Source organism: Panthera onca, chromosome B4, assembly GCF_046562875.1.
Source record: "Panthera onca isolate mPanOnc1 chromosome B4, mPanOnc1 haplotype 2, whole genome shotgun sequence".
Classification (NCBI taxonomy): Eukaryota; Metazoa; Chordata; class Mammalia; order Carnivora; family Felidae; genus Panthera; species Panthera onca.
This window is the reverse complement of record NC_138345.1, coordinates 118,548,599-118,564,141: the sequence shown is the minus strand read 5'-3', so window position 1 is coordinate 118,564,141 and position 15,543 is coordinate 118,548,599. Positions and strand designations below refer to the sequence as shown.

Here is a 15,543-nt window from a genome sequence, read left to right as displayed (position 1 = left end):
CCAGTTTTGTGGATATATCCTCTTTGCTTTCATCTACCACGGAAACTCCTGGAGGTTAGGGGCGCAGTTTGTCATCACAGAGATGGAGTCTGACATTTTGGCCTCATTAACGCGGTGCTGTAACAAAGCGAGTAAACCTCAAACCTAATTTAGCAAAACAACCAAGCCCATAAAAAAGGGCAGGATAAGAAAATCAGAGGTGCATTCAATAAACTTTTATTATTGAACTTCAAAGTCTTTCTTAAAATTGCCAGAAGCTTCCCAGCTTTGTGCTGGTGCTTAGGAATTGCCACTCACAAATGTTAGCAAAGTCACCACGTCAGGCTCAGTAGATACGATGAAATCCAGAATCACATTCATTTTTGTGTTTCTTCAATTCCTGGAGGTCCTTGTTCAGCCTTCAATAAGATCAGCCCTGGACTAATCAATGAGAAATTGCAGAGAATATGAATCCTGCAAAATCAATAATTCGTATAATAATTACACAAACATATTAGAGAAGCATAGTAGTGCATAGCCAAGCAAATCCCAGGGAACATGCTCTTGACATCTTTTAAAACTCAGCCAGATATGATAAAGTTTTGCCTACCTTGCTTTTGCTTTAGGATGAGCCTAGAGTTTAATAGAAAGAGTATTGCAAGGTTTTCCTCTAATGTATGCAAGTTAAAAAATTAACACATATAAAAGCCAAGTTGTTAGTAGAAAAGTTTAAATGAATTTTAAAAGAAAAGAGACATGATGGTTCCAGATACAGGTTCTTGTCATATGTCTGAAATACCAAGTCTACTGTCTCTCCTGACATAGTTCACACAGGGAATCCTAGTAACTGCTCATGGCTGCATTTTTGTGGTCTGCCCCAAGACTTCTCCTTCTACCAGCTCAGGTTACCAATCTCATTGCTTTCCTCACCCCAACACCATGGGGGCATGAGGAGAACTGAATCAGAACCATGAGACTGGAGTTCTGGTTATGACCATGTGCAAAGGCCTACCAATCCCTCTCACCTTCAGTTTCCTTATCTGTAAAATGGACATTACAAGATCGCTGAGTGTATAAGGTGAAATGTTACTAAAAGTGCTTTCTTTCTTTTATTTTAGAAAGAGAAGGAATGGGGGAGAGGGGAGGAAGGGAGGGGAGAGGGAGAGGGAGAGAGAGAGAGAGAGAGAGAGAGAGAGAGAGAGAGGATCTTAAGCAGGCTCCACACTCAGTGCAGAGCCCGATGCAGGGCTTGATCCCATGACCCTGGGATCAAGACCTGAGCCGAAATCAAGAGTCAAACCCATAACTGACTGAGCCACCCAAGCACCCTGGTAAAAGAACTTTCTAAATTGTTTACCTCTGTAGTCCCTGCATGGTTTTCTGACCTGGAATAACTTTATCTTTGAGTAGAGGAGTCACAGAGAAGGCCTGTGATGGTTAATTTTGTGTGTCAACTGGACTGGGCAAAAAGATGCCCAGAGAGCAGGTGAAATATAATTTTTTCTGGGCCAAGAGCCTACAATGAATCCTCACTTTTCTTGTGAGCCTCACTTTTTCTGTGTGGATTCCTCTTTCCATCACCTAGCCCTGCCAGTTTCAGTCCCTTTAGCCACCTGGAGCTCCACTCATTGCTTCCTTAGCTCAGGGAGATTGCCCATCTCCATTTGCCCTCACTTTGTGTATTTCCCTCCTCTCAAAGAAGACAGCCCTGTGCTGTTTGCTGTTCGAAGTCTTGAAAAAGTTGGGACACCTGGGTGGCTCAGATGGTTAAGTGTCCAACTTCAGCTCAGGTCATGATCTCGCGGTGAGTTCAAGCCCTGTGTTAGGCTCTGTGCTGACCCTCTGTCTGCCCCTCCCCCACTCGTGCTCTGTCTCTCTAAAAAATAAACAAACATCAAAAAAGAATTTAAAAAAAAGTCTTAAAACAATTGCTTTATGTACTTTGTCCAGTGTTAGAATTGTCGTTAGCAGGAAGCAAATCTCTAATAGTTATTCTGTAATAACTGGAAGTGAAAGTATTTATCTAGATTATTTTGCTCTAAATCATACATGAATTATTTATTCCTGACAGTTTCAATACATTAAGACTTTGTCTAACATTACTGCTAGAACCTACCCAACCAAAAAGTGAATTTGATATGAAAAATAAATCCTCAGAACAATGAAAGATGCTGATTTCAAATTGTAAGTTTCAACTACTATAGAATGAGGGTGCCCTAATTTAAGAACAAAGAGAAGATAATCAGACAGTGTTTCTACTCAACAGGAGTTTCAGGCATAATTGTGAAATCAACCAACACCTCTAAAGTTTTAAATTAAAATCTCTAAATTTAAGCTATGACTTCACACATGTAGCAACATCCTTGTGATTCCATATAATATAAACCATTATGTTGAAAGTAAACATTGACTAAAAGCACTCTCTCCTCTCTCTCTCTGTGTGTATATATATATATATATATATGCACGTGTATATATATATATGCGTGTATATATATATATATATACACACATCTATCTATCTATCTATCATCTTCTATCATCTATCTTTCATCATCACCTACCTCTCTCTCCTTGTCTCTTTCTGTAACATTTATTGAGCAGTTGCTGTATGTTAAGTACATTATATACCACATCATGTTTAATCTTCACACACAAAAAAAAACCCTATAAGGTTAAGTAAACTTTCCAAGAGTAGTAGTAATCTTGGGTAAGTCAAGGATCAAATCTAGACAGTTGATACTGTTGTTATAAGTGCTTCAAGTAATAGGGTGGATGCTTTTAGTGAATTCTGAACAAAAGTTTACAGCTTGTACAGTAGATTTTTGATGTTTGTTCTACCTTCTTGACAAGTTGTGTTTTGTGGATCCACTAGTAGGGGTACCCCCAAATAGAATCCACTAGATTTATTCTCACATTGTACAAAAATGACCTAAAATACAGATAAGGAAGGAAATTTTCCATTCACAGTTTATTGTTTGCTTGATTTTATAACATTCCCCCTCCAAATATGTCTTGCCTCCTAGGAGAATCTTTCATGACATATTATGTCATAAGAACATACTAACTCAAATACAAACATCTGGTCTTAAAATAATGTCTCATTTCTTATTTCTCTTCTTTTTGTATGCTTCTTCATCTTGCCTAGTCCCACGGTTGTATCTTGGTTCAACCTTATAACATACAACATCACTCACGTCCATACAAAACAAACAACATGCATATACTAAAATACATCGTACAATAACTTCTTTTTTCCATCAAAGTATCAATAATGATTGAACAGTATTTAGGGAGTTTTGTGCCAGTATTTTTCTAAAAAAAAAAATACCAATTTATGGTTACTGGTGTATACTATAGCAAAAAAAATTGACCATTGCCTATGTAATCTGACTTAATGGTACTAAAGACTATTGGGTTCATTTTTAAGAAGTCTCCCACATTTTCAGCTTATGTTTTTTTCTGATTTATCACTTTCTTAGATATTCCTAGAATTCAACTGCAGGAAGAAAATAATGTTTGATGATGCCAGTAAAGTAAGCTAAGGAAATAGTATAAAACCAAGAATCACAAAGAAGAATGTAAAGATAGAAGTTGCTCTTGTTGCTGTCTTACATCTGCAAAGAAAGGACAATGCCTAGAACTATTTGCTGTTAATTTAGTAAATAATGTACAGTTTATAAAAATATAAATTGTAAACTGTATGATATATCTTTTCTCTTAAAACTCTCTTTGTGCAGAAGGAAGTTGGGGGTTGAGATCATGTCAGCTGTAACATTGTTGTTTTACTAGGTTTGTCTTGATTGGCTCTCTGGAACTCCATTAACCTGCTTTCCATCGAGAGCCAAAGACATTATCTGCTGTTGAACTTAAAAAGAATTTTGCTATTAGAGACTGTAAGAAGTAGAGGGTGTTTTTTTTTTTTTGTTTTTTTTTTTTTTGTTTTGTTTTTTTTGTTTTTTTTTTTCTAATTGAACCTGTTAGAGGACTGGGACCAAGTCTTATATTGCTTTTCTTATTTCCCCACAGTTCTCAGAACTGGCCTCAGTACCCAATTAGTATTTAATAAATACCTGCCTATTGGCTGACTTTCAGATTTGGAAATGTAGACTACCGTGAGATCAACAGGGGATTATGCACAAGGAAGAAACAGCTCAAAAAAGAGAGTATCTCCTTGTTTTATTTTTTAGTAAGCTTTTTGTTTCAGAAGAAATTATTTTAACTTCAATCTGGGGTAATATGTAATTTTAATACATTTATAAGTAGTATAAAAGTATGACTTCACATAGCAAATTGTGTTAGTCATTTCATTTTAAATAACGTTTTACTCAAATTGAGGGTTGATGAAGGGAGGTAGGTGGGAGATGGACCAGATGGATGATGGGTACTAAGGAGGATGCTTGTTGAGATGACCACTGGGTGTTATATGTAAGTGATGAATCACGGGTATCTACTCCAAAATGAATGTTATGCTGTATGTTAACTAAGTAAAATTTAAATTAAAAAAATAATGTTTTACTTGTCCTTGGCCTGGGAAAGTATCTAAATGCATTTAGGTGCTAGCCAAATTCATTTTATCTTGGTAGGTAAGATGCTTATTAGATATGTATCCTTATAAATACAATAGATATCTCTTACAGTGAGAAGAATTTTTTCTCTATTAAAAACTAAATTCTCAAAGAAGTTTCTGTACATTTTCAATGAGGTTTGAATGTTCATCTCATATGTATTCTTAATATTCTTTTGGGGACCTTGATGTAGTACTGCAACGGGAATTTTTTTTCTTTCAAGGTACATTGAATTACAGAAAAAAAAATCAGTTGAGGGTAACGTCATTAAAAGCCAACAGAGTATTATACTCATTAATTCCACAAGGATTGAAAAAGCATAAAAAGTTATATTATCAATTAACACAGAGAAGCTGGGGGAGGAAGGAATAAAGGCTTCCAGTCCCTGTCAGTGTTTTTTCACAAATGTCTACCCATAAAACTTCAATAGCAAGACAAAGTGATTCATTGTGGATCCTACTGTCAGCTATCCCAACTTGAACTTTGCATTGTAGACTAAATTATAAAAATAATATTTATCTATTATCACTTAAGTAGTACCTAAGTTTTGGGGTGCCTGGGTGGCTCGGTCGGTTAGGCGACCGACTTTGGCTCAGGTCATGATCTTGCAGTTCAGATTGTGGGTTCCAGCCCTGCATCAGGCTCCGCACTGACAATGTAGAGTCTGCTTGGGATTCTCTCTCTCCCTCCCTCTCTCTCTCTGCCCTGACCCCACTCATGCTTTCTCTCTCTCTCAAAAATAAATAAACTTAAAAAAATATTTAAAAAAATAGTCTCCAAATTTTCAAATACAATTGATGTTGTGGGATAATGAACCATTTTTACACCATGAATTTGGGTATTTTCTGGCATCATTTCTTGTACCCCTGTAGAATAATTATACTCCAGTTTGAAAAACATGGTATTATGGGACACCTGGGTAGGTCAGTCGATTAAGCACCCAACTTTGGCTCAGGTCATGATCTCATGGTTCATGGGTTTGAGCCCCATGTCAGGGTCTGTGCTGACAGCTTGGAGCCTGGAGCCTGCTTCGGATTCTGTGTCTCCCTCTCTCTCTGCCCCTCCTCCACTCATGCTCTGTTTCTCTTTCTCTCAAAAATAAACACACATTAAAAAAAAAAAAAAAAAGAAAAACATGGTATTGTAACACCTTACATAAATATTATTACAATGAACTTTCATTATTTTTTCACATTGTCTCCTCCTACATTTTGAGTTCCCTGAGGTCAGGGACTAGATCTCATTTTTCTCCATATTATCAGAGGCCAGTTTAGTGCATAGCAAACAATAGCATGTAGTATTTGTTTGCCAAATTGAATTAAATTTGTGCATATTTTATACTTGGGCTTGTGAAAGTTTCATTCAGACTGTATCTTTGAAGAAAATGATAAACAATAACAACACTACTAGTTACATGATGTTTACCATTGTCATAAAACTCTAGTCTTACCTATTTACATTTGGATAGCATTTAACTTGCAGACATGGTGCTTTGTTACCAGTGCCTCACTAGTGTGCTGTGATCTGGGATGAGTCACAGCATCTGGTTGCTGCTGTTACATAAATACGTAAAAGAATGTTTAAAAAGATTTTGCTTTGATTGGTCATTTTGGAAAATCCCTATCTTATTGTCATGTTAAATGTCATTCAGTTCTGCTCTAATTCTTCATTTTCATCTTTCTTTTGTGCAAATGCTAAGGATAGGAAGGTCATGGGGGTTTTTCCTCTGCGAAAGTAGGACCTGGATCAAAAATTCAGAGTACCCTTGTGTTAGAGGGATGGTCCACTATGCCCCTGTTTTTCGGATGCTGATCCAGAATATATTTAAGCACGAAGGACTGCACCATCTTGTACACAAATATTGACAAAGCAAGGAAGACAGAAAAACCAATCTTTTGCTTAATGAGTAACCAATCCTTCTAGGGACAATAAATACTCAAGGCAGTAAGATGTCTTTTTTAAAATTTTGACTTAGAAAAAAAAAGCCCCCAAGGATGCTTTGCTTCTATAGCTGTGGAGATGCTCATGGTCTTAGCCAGTCAGGACCAGGCACCATGTAAAGAGGGAGTGGACTCTTTGTGTAGCTCTGGAAAGCAAAGGATTGCCATAGGTGTCTATGATGGTGGGGAGTGCCAGCGTGGGCAGAGCTTCAGAGAATTAGAAACCACCAGTACTTATTAAAAACAAAAATAGAGAAATAGAATAGATTTTGGTGCTAGAAGCATATAAGCTCTAAACTGTACTTTATTATGGTAAAAAAAATTTCCCCTTCAAAGGCTAATTTTAGTTTTGAAGTATAGAGTGATTCTACATACATTGCCTTATGGAATGACTGTCAAATTCTTGAATGTGAAAAGGTAGACTGTAGATCTAGGGCTACTGTAATGGGTAATATTGCTACCTGTGGCCTGTAAGCAAGCTACAGACTCCTAGGGCTTAGGAGTATCTAAGCCTATCAAACAAAGTATCTAAAGTATCTAAACCTATCAAAGACAATACAGTAATTAATCCCACCCTTTGTTTTTTATTGTATTATCTTTGATCTTTAGAAGGTTTCTTCCACTTAACACAGTTCTCTCAATGCTGGATATTAGCTTTGCTTCTTCTGTTTTCAAACTCTAAATGACATTTTTAGAGAAAATATTTATTTCCATGGAACAGAGTTTGCTCACGTACCAAGTAAGATTTAAGTTTTTAGAAATTTGCGGTTGAGGTCACAGTTCCTTAAAAGGGCTATAGAATGCACTTCTTGATCGACAATTTTTGTTCTTTGCGAAAACAAGGGCTGCTTTATCCAGGCTATATTTGAAAATTAAATTTCTAAACCTGAACCTCCCCCTTATCCCCCAAATCACTTTCTTTTGTGTTATAGTTGATCTCATTGTTTATGATTCCTCAAACCCTTCCAAGGATTTTAAGAACACGAGTTCTCTGAATTTAAGTACAGTCTACTTGAAATACTTAGAGTGGTTTCCATTTTCTTACATAAATGCCAACTGATATGGAGCATGCGAGCATAATATAGCAGGATACAGAAAGAGGAGGCTAGGCATCTCAGACAGACTAGGGCTGCTGTGTTTATCTTCAATCAGATGGGGACAAGTTAAAACTATGTGTGCAAGACATTTGATATGGGCACACATACAGCTAACCAAGAACAACATTCTTAAGTGAACAATTGCTAATTTAAATCTATAGACCTAGATAACATTAGTCTTTCATTTTTGCCCTGCAGAATAATTGAAATCAAGCTTTGTCCTGGTGGATTCTTTAGCCTTGCATGAGGGACAGGCAACATCCATTGTTCATAGGCTTTTTTAGTAGTTGTTTCGTTGGAGCTGGGTGGTTTGGAGCATGTGTTTCTTAAAGGGGCAGAGTGCAAGGCTAGTCAAGTTGGTTCACCAAACTTGAGTAGACAGAATTGGCTGGTGGGATGCCCACTTCTATCATACCATGCTTATTCTTCCAGAAGTTGTTCATTTGGCTAAAGAGGATGACCTTCAATTGTATAAATAGGAACTATTTTTTTAAAGTTTATTTCTTTATTTTGAGAGAGAGAGAGATAGAGCATGGGCAGGGGAGGGGCAGAGAGAGAGGGGAAAGAGAGAATCCGCAGCAGGCTCCGTGCTGTCAGTGCAGAGCCCGATGCAGGACTCACTCATGGACCATGAGTCTGAGCTGAAATCAAGAGTCAGACCCTTCACTGACTGAGCCACCCGGGCACCCCAAGAACTTTTTTAAAAAATCAAGAGTACACTAGTAGCTATGGCAAAATAAATTATTTTATTTATATATTTACATTTCCATCCCTCACCACACAAATGTAAGCTTCTCGATAGCAAGGTCCTTAAATGTCTTACTTTATCTTTAGTAAATAATACGCTTTTACCTATTCAAATCATTCAATGACTAAATATTGAATAGGTACAGTGACCAAGACATTAGACTAGGCCCTGGGGTTATAGCAGTGGAAAAACTTGGCTTCAGAGTTTCGTTGGTAGTAATAGGGAAAAAAAATATCATTAGCAAGACAACTTTCCTATAGTTGGGCTTTGAAAATTAAAAAAAAAGTCACATCTTTTTATTGTGTACAATGTGTAATAACACTGTTGGAGACTGATAGGGTGCCAAATATGGCTTTTATTTTACCTGTTAAAGCAGATTTATAGAGAGCTCATAGAGGCTCAACAGCTAAACATTTTGATTTTAGTCTAATTGGAAAAGAGAATTTAATTTTACTGACAATTACAGGGGAATAAAGAGTGCACTTAAGTTGAAATTAAAAAGTAAAATAGTAAACTAGTTAAGTTTATTGTAATATTGTTGCTTTCCCCTGATAATTTGCATTGCATGATCATGTTCATGATCTCATAGAATACATTAAATTCTATGGTTTATTATAATAAGAATATTTTACTGTGTAACTTGATAAATAGACAGATGTAAAAGAACACTTTGCGTGCGTGTGTGTGTGTGTGTGTGTGTGTGTGTGTGTGTGTGTGAAAAGATTGAGCTCTTTACCTTGGAAAGGATTTGAAAATTGGGTCACCTTATCCATTTTCTTCATATTGATGGAATACAGGTCACTGAAGTCTAGCTTTGTTTAGCTCTTCTTGCTCCATTTTGACAAAGTGATAAAGAACCTAATTACTAAACTACTCAGCTAACAAAGATGGGGGAATCACCTTCTCAAAAATGGAAAAGCACCTTTTCAAGTATATTAAGGGCCCATCCATTTCAGACTTGAAATTTATCCCACTTAGAGCCTGGATGAGGAGATATGTGTTGAGGGGGGCATAGCTCCTAATTAGCTCCCCAGCCTGGGTGTTGGAGGGTGGAGACCTCTGCACTTGGTTTCCCATTTCTTGGAAAAATGCTCAGTGAGAGCAGGGATAATGTCTCTGAAGCATTAATTATATATTTACTGAATAAATGAAGGAAGCTTGATAGCAGCATGCAAAGTAGGGATCCTGATTGTTCTGAACCTATCATTCTATCTGCCTATACCTGGATTTTTGTGTGTGATCTAGTATAACAGGGTCAACTTACTTCTGTCAGCCTCAATTTCCCCATCTGTAAATTGAAAATTCTAGCATTCTTCTATTGCCAAGAAGAAATAAAAATTCTTAGTAAGAATGACCTAACATTTTTGCCTTTGTAAATATGGTTAATTCACTATTACCCAGATTCCCTTAGTAAACAAATGCTGAATACATTTAATTAATACATCTTGATTACTAGAAGAAGATTCTACTTTCTGTGCCCCCCCCCCCCCCCCCTTGTCCCTGGTGACTTTCCGTAGTGGCTTTCTCAGTGGCTCTTCCTTCCCTGGCTCTTTAAAACTTAGTGTTCTTTAGATTTTCCTTCTTTTCTTATGCTATATGCTCTCCTTGGTTGATCTCGTAGACTTTTCTAGGCCTAAGTCTTGACCATGTCCAAATCTACATTTACAGTGCAGTCTCATGCCTCTTACCCTGAATCCTACACTGATATATTCAGCTGCCTACTCTGTTACCACTTAGATGTCTATGGCAGAGACAGGCTAGTTGCTCATCCAACCAGGTTCCTCTTCCTGGCCACACAGTTAGACTATAGCTGCTAACTTCTTCTGCATTCAGTTGGAGATTACATGAATGAGCACTAGCCCATGGACTGATGTGAGTGAAAATGATAGGCACCAATTCCATACATCTCTCTTCTGTCTTCATGGCTGGAAGCAAAGTTCTCCCAGATGGCAGTATTATCATATGGGAGAAGCCTGGATTCCTGAGTCACTCCTTGAAGGAGAGCTTCCCAAGAGAGCTACCCAAACTGCCTTGAGCTGTAATATGAGCCAGGAATAAAAGTTTGTTAAGCCACTGAAATTTGGGGGGTTATTTGTTGCCACAGTAGAGCTTGACCTTTCTTTATTAATATTGTGTCCCCTAGGCACCACGAGCTCCGCAGGTAGTCTACTTTCCACCTCAGTTGGTGGTATCATCCTCTTGTTAGCCACCCAATTCACAGCCCCCTAGTCCTCAGCCAAATCCAATTACTAACCAACTCCTGTGGATTTTAACTCCCTTATTTTTTTTCTTGGAATTATCTATCTTTTTTTAAAAACCATTATTCTGGTCTAGGCTCTTACTATTTCTTACCCGCTTGTTGATTTGAATGAAGTTAAAACAAACCAGGAGGTATCCTATTAGAATAGTCAGTCATTATTAAAAGGCCTTCCCAGCAGGGAACACGAGAGAATGTGGTGACAACGTAACGATACAGTTGATGTCTGGAAGTAAGTAAATCTCCAGATCACTGATGAAGGAAGTGGGGACCTCCCCGGCCTTTGCTCTGCGCTGATGATGCCTGAATACAAAATAAAAAAAAGGACCCCCTGCAGTGCACAGATGGACAAGTGAGGCTTAATGCAATTAACCATGGACACCTGGATACTTCCTACCTACTGTCTTCCACTTTATCTTTTCATCCACTCACACATGCTTTTGATAAAGGGTCACAATGCCAGCTGCTTACTGAGTGCAGATCAAAGCTGGAGCGATAGTCTGGCAGGGGTCTTCTTGCTAAGCTTAACCTTACCTGGGAGAGTCAGTTAGCTCAAAACACTTCTAATCACCTGTGATCCCTCCTTACATCTCCTGCAGAGCGTGGGACTGTAGTTGACAGCTCCCACGCTCCCCTGTCCATTTAGTGATGCTCCCTTTATAAAAGCAGCTCTTGGTTTTATCAACCTATATTCCCTCTACCACGAAAAGGAAGCCCCACTTTGATCACACTCCTCTTGCTTAGAGGCCCCTCCTGTGCCATGGTCCCTCATTTTCTTCATTTCTGTGGCAGCTCTCTCTCCTCCAAACCTCAGCACACATTTCCATTGTATATTTTAAAAAAGAAAATTAAAATAATCCCATGTTTAAAGAAATGGGGTTTGCCTTTAAATAATTTTTCAGCAGTCCATAGCTTTGTTTTTTCATGTAGAATAAAAAGATCCTATTGAAGCTTGAAATGGCTTCAAGGAACATAGAAGTGATTTTGAGGTCCGGATGGACATCTTTATGCTGGGTTTTATAGGAAAGCTTGTGATTATTAGAGGCTTACGCCAAAATGGAGTGACTAAATTTTCCCTGCCCTCCTCACTCAAATGTCTGGGGGGACACTTCTGCACATAGAACTGATTCCCGTATAAATAAGTACAGCATTGGCCACACTAGTCATTCTTACTACTGATTCTTCTTCTGGACCCTCTTCCTCCCTTCTTGTTTCCTAACTTGAACCTAGACCTTAGCCTGTTTCTGTTTCAGGCCTGCTGTTCTGTTACGTTGTCTTCTTCCTCCCTCTGTAGCTAAACTGGTCACATGCAATGTCATCTATGCTTCCAGGGGAATGATGGCCATTCTGTAGCCCCTTCTAAGAGTATTTGCTTTTATTAAAAAAAAAAAATTTTAACGCTTATTTTTGAGAGACAGGAAGAGACAGTGTGAACAGGGGAGGGGCAGAGAAAGAGGGAGACACAGAATCTGAAGCAGGTTCCAGGCTCTCAGCTGTCAGCACACAGCTGGATGTGGGGCTCAAACTCACAAACTGCGAGATCATGACCTAAGCCGAAGCCGGATGCTTAACCGACTAAGCCACCCAGGTGCCCCTAAGAGTATTTGCTTTTAAAGCACTATTACCAACTGTAAAATGAAAGATTGTACTCCCATTAGAGAAATTTAAGGTGAAATGAGTATCGAGGGATTGAGGATATTTTTAAGAAGAATATTTTCCCTGAAATCCTTTCGTAACCTGCACCTCTATGCAGGTGGATCTTCTCCATCTAGCGTGTTGCTGGGTCCATTAGCATCTCATTATCTGCCATAGGGAAGTAGATACTGTGCTAGCTTTCATCCTGTCAATAGTCCCTATATGTAAAAAGAACAAAGACTTATAAAAAAAGGGAGGACAGAAACGATTTCTCTGTTTTCTTCTTTTCTACCATGCATACTGCCAAGTAACTTCCTACCTCCATCCTTTGTACATGCCATTTCCCGTGTCAGGAATTCGTCTCTTCTTACCTTCCTACTCATCTTTCAAGTGGTACTCCCCCAATGTGGCTCTCCCTGGTTCCTCCAGCTGGAATAACTTTTCTTTGTTTCTATCTTGAGCAAAACACTTAGCCACACTTTGCATTTTTGTAGTCTATAGCACACTGAGGCACAACAAAGGCTTGGCACTTTGCAAAATTCAGTGCTGTGGGCTACTTGTTTGGTTTTACAAGCTCTGAGCATTAAAATCTTGATCACTGCTGTTGGGTGGGGTCCACCCAGTTTAAATTTCTGCATATGTGACAATATCTAAAACGGGCTCTTTATCTTAGGACTTTATGAAGGTAATAAAAGTGTGCATCAAGTTATTTTTGAAATAATACGGGGGTATAAATAAGTAAATAATAACTGAGCCCATGCTATGCAATGACAGCTATGTAGAGTTAGCAAGCAAAATTATTTATAAATAAGGAATTATACATTATATATAGGGAGATTCTGATGTTGGCCAATTTTCTATTCACTAAGGGATTGAAAAACTGCTCAGTAGTGTGGCCAACAGAAAGGTTTCTGTTCCATGCTGAATATTTTTTTTTTCCTTTTTGTATCATCCAAGTTCTATGTGCTCTAGGATTCTTTCTGTGAATTTCTTGTTTTGATCCCTCATCTTCACTAAAATGTTCTTTTCTTCTATCAGAGCCCTTAATGCTATTTGCAGAAAATCTGTAGTCCTTGATTTTTTCATTTGCTCTTATATTCTGCAAAATTACCCTACTTTCCCCTTCCTGTCCTTAGCTTTTCTGCAGAAACGGGAAGTCCCCACTCCACACCCTTGTATTGTTAGACTAGCTTCTTGACTGGGACCTAAGCTGAAATCAGATTCTCTCTTGGGGCACTGACATGGTATCTGAGACACCCCCACTTTTTCTCATCATTCCTCAAGGAGCTACGAGGCGCAGCATCCAGGGGCATTGATGCTTAGGTTCGCCATCCTCTATCTCCTGTGAAGCCATTCTCATGATGGTATTTGTGTCTGTGTCTTATCTTCTCTACTAGACAGTAACCTCTTGAAGATGTCAACAGTATCTTATTCAATTTGTACCCTCCAGGGTTCCTAACAGTCTTGCATAGGGCAGATGCCCATGAAATGTTTAATGGATTGAACTACATTAGCTATTACTCTAAGTGCCCAAAAAGGGGTACTAGAGCTCTGAAGAGCCTTAATTCACCTCATGGGGTTACATGAAGCTCTGTCAGACCTAGTTTATACACCCCAGCTCTCGATGGGTAAAGTCAATGCCAATTAATGAGCTTCTGCATTGGAGAGAAAGCACATTTCCACCTAAAGGCTGATCAGTTTCTTTTCTGCAGTATATCTCAGTGATCATAAAGCAAGAAGACCCCTGGGACTCTATTCTATTTAGGCAAAGGCAGGTGTGCTGGGAAGCTTTATATTTACACACAAACAGAGAAAGCGGGGCTTATTTTTGCAATTACTTGTGAAGCTTGCCCATGTTTTCCAGCATGTAAATTAGGACTTGAAGGAAAACATCTAATTGCATTTCGCTCTAACTAATTGCCAACTCAAAATTTTAGATTAGTGTGCACACCATACTTAATTTTTTTGTTGTTGTTATTAATAACACATTTAGCTTGGTAGGATGAAAAATAACGAGACAGTACTGAAAAGACTTGAGGGCTGGCCCATTAAGGAAATGCTTTGGGTAGGGTGGTAAGGAAACTTTGAGGCAAAGTCATGGCTAAAATTCCGGACAAAGATTGCCTGGGTATTATACTCCTCTGTTGGTTCGCTGGTAAAGGTTAGAAGAAAAAACCAGAGGTGGCATTTAGAGTCATTGCATGTGTTTTGCCACAAGGAGGGGCCATGGTTACAACCATGGAAGTGTCCTTGACTTGTATTATACCAGTAGCCTTTCCTGCATGAAAAACAAAACCTACTTAAAAGAGCTTTTTTTTTTTTTTAAAAATATGCTGCACATCCAGAAAGAATGGTACGGTCTTTTGTGAGTAATATAAACATACTGTGATATCCTTACATTATTAAATGAACATTACAAAGCATGACAGAATCACAGCCACACAAAAAAATAAGGACAAGCTAGTGTTGACTGGAAATAAAAAGGGAGAGGCTTTTTCACATGTTGTCATGAAAAGGTAACTGGAGACCTCAGAATTCTCCTGTTTTCTCAGCAAGAGTTATTCTCCAAAGGACACAATGAACTTTTTGTCCTTCTAAACACAGAAGTCAAAAAATGTATCCTTGGAGCTCAATTTAGCAACAGCGGGTTTGTGAATCTATTAACCATCCGGGAGAATTTATTCGGAGGGGGTTAGTTCTGAGTTTCTAAATGAAGGGTCAGAAGTCAGATTGGATGGACCTTGGAAAAACATATGAACTAAATAATGTGATCTCATCATAGCATCCCTCTGCCTTCATCATCTGCCATTCTTTAGTGGATACATGTCTGTGCCAGACAGGGTGCTCGACGCAGCAGCTGTCCCAGAGACAACGCTCAGTAAGATACCTACTGTTGCTTAGTTTCTAGACAGGTGGAGGGCAAAGATTCAAAAATCAGAGACATAAGTAAATATATACTTATAAATTATGTTAACGTACCACGAAGGAAAAGCGCAGGAATTGATTAAGACCACAAACTTTGCATCTCATTGAAATAAAGAAAGCTTGGCAAAGCCTCTCTGAAGAAATGACATTTAAGCTGAGACCTATATAGGATGAGGAGGATTTAACCAAAGCAAGGGGAATAGATATTTCCAGACAGATGGAAGGACAGGTGTGAAGGCCCTGCAGGGACTAAAAGACAGCACTTCCTGTTGGAGCTTGGTGACTGAGGGGGAGAGTGGCTTGAAACGCGGCTGGAAGATTGGCAGAGGCAGAACCACATAGGGCCCTGTAGACCATGGTAGGGAGTTTCTGCAAGCAACAGAAAGCTGCTGAA

General features: G+C 38.6%; 1 long non-coding RNA gene across 1 annotated transcript in view; it reads right to left on the bottom strand.

Annotated features, from left to right (window-relative positions):
• Window positions 1-242: 242 nt before the first annotated feature.
• Window positions 243-15,543, bottom strand: part of LOC132693914 (uncharacterized) — a 54,863-nt gene continuing 39,562 nt past the window's right edge. Inside the window, exon 3 of the long non-coding RNA XR_009617037.2 lies at window positions 243-453. This is a non-coding gene — a long non-coding RNA (uncharacterized LOC132693914). The remainder of the gene's footprint in view (window positions 454-15,543) is intronic.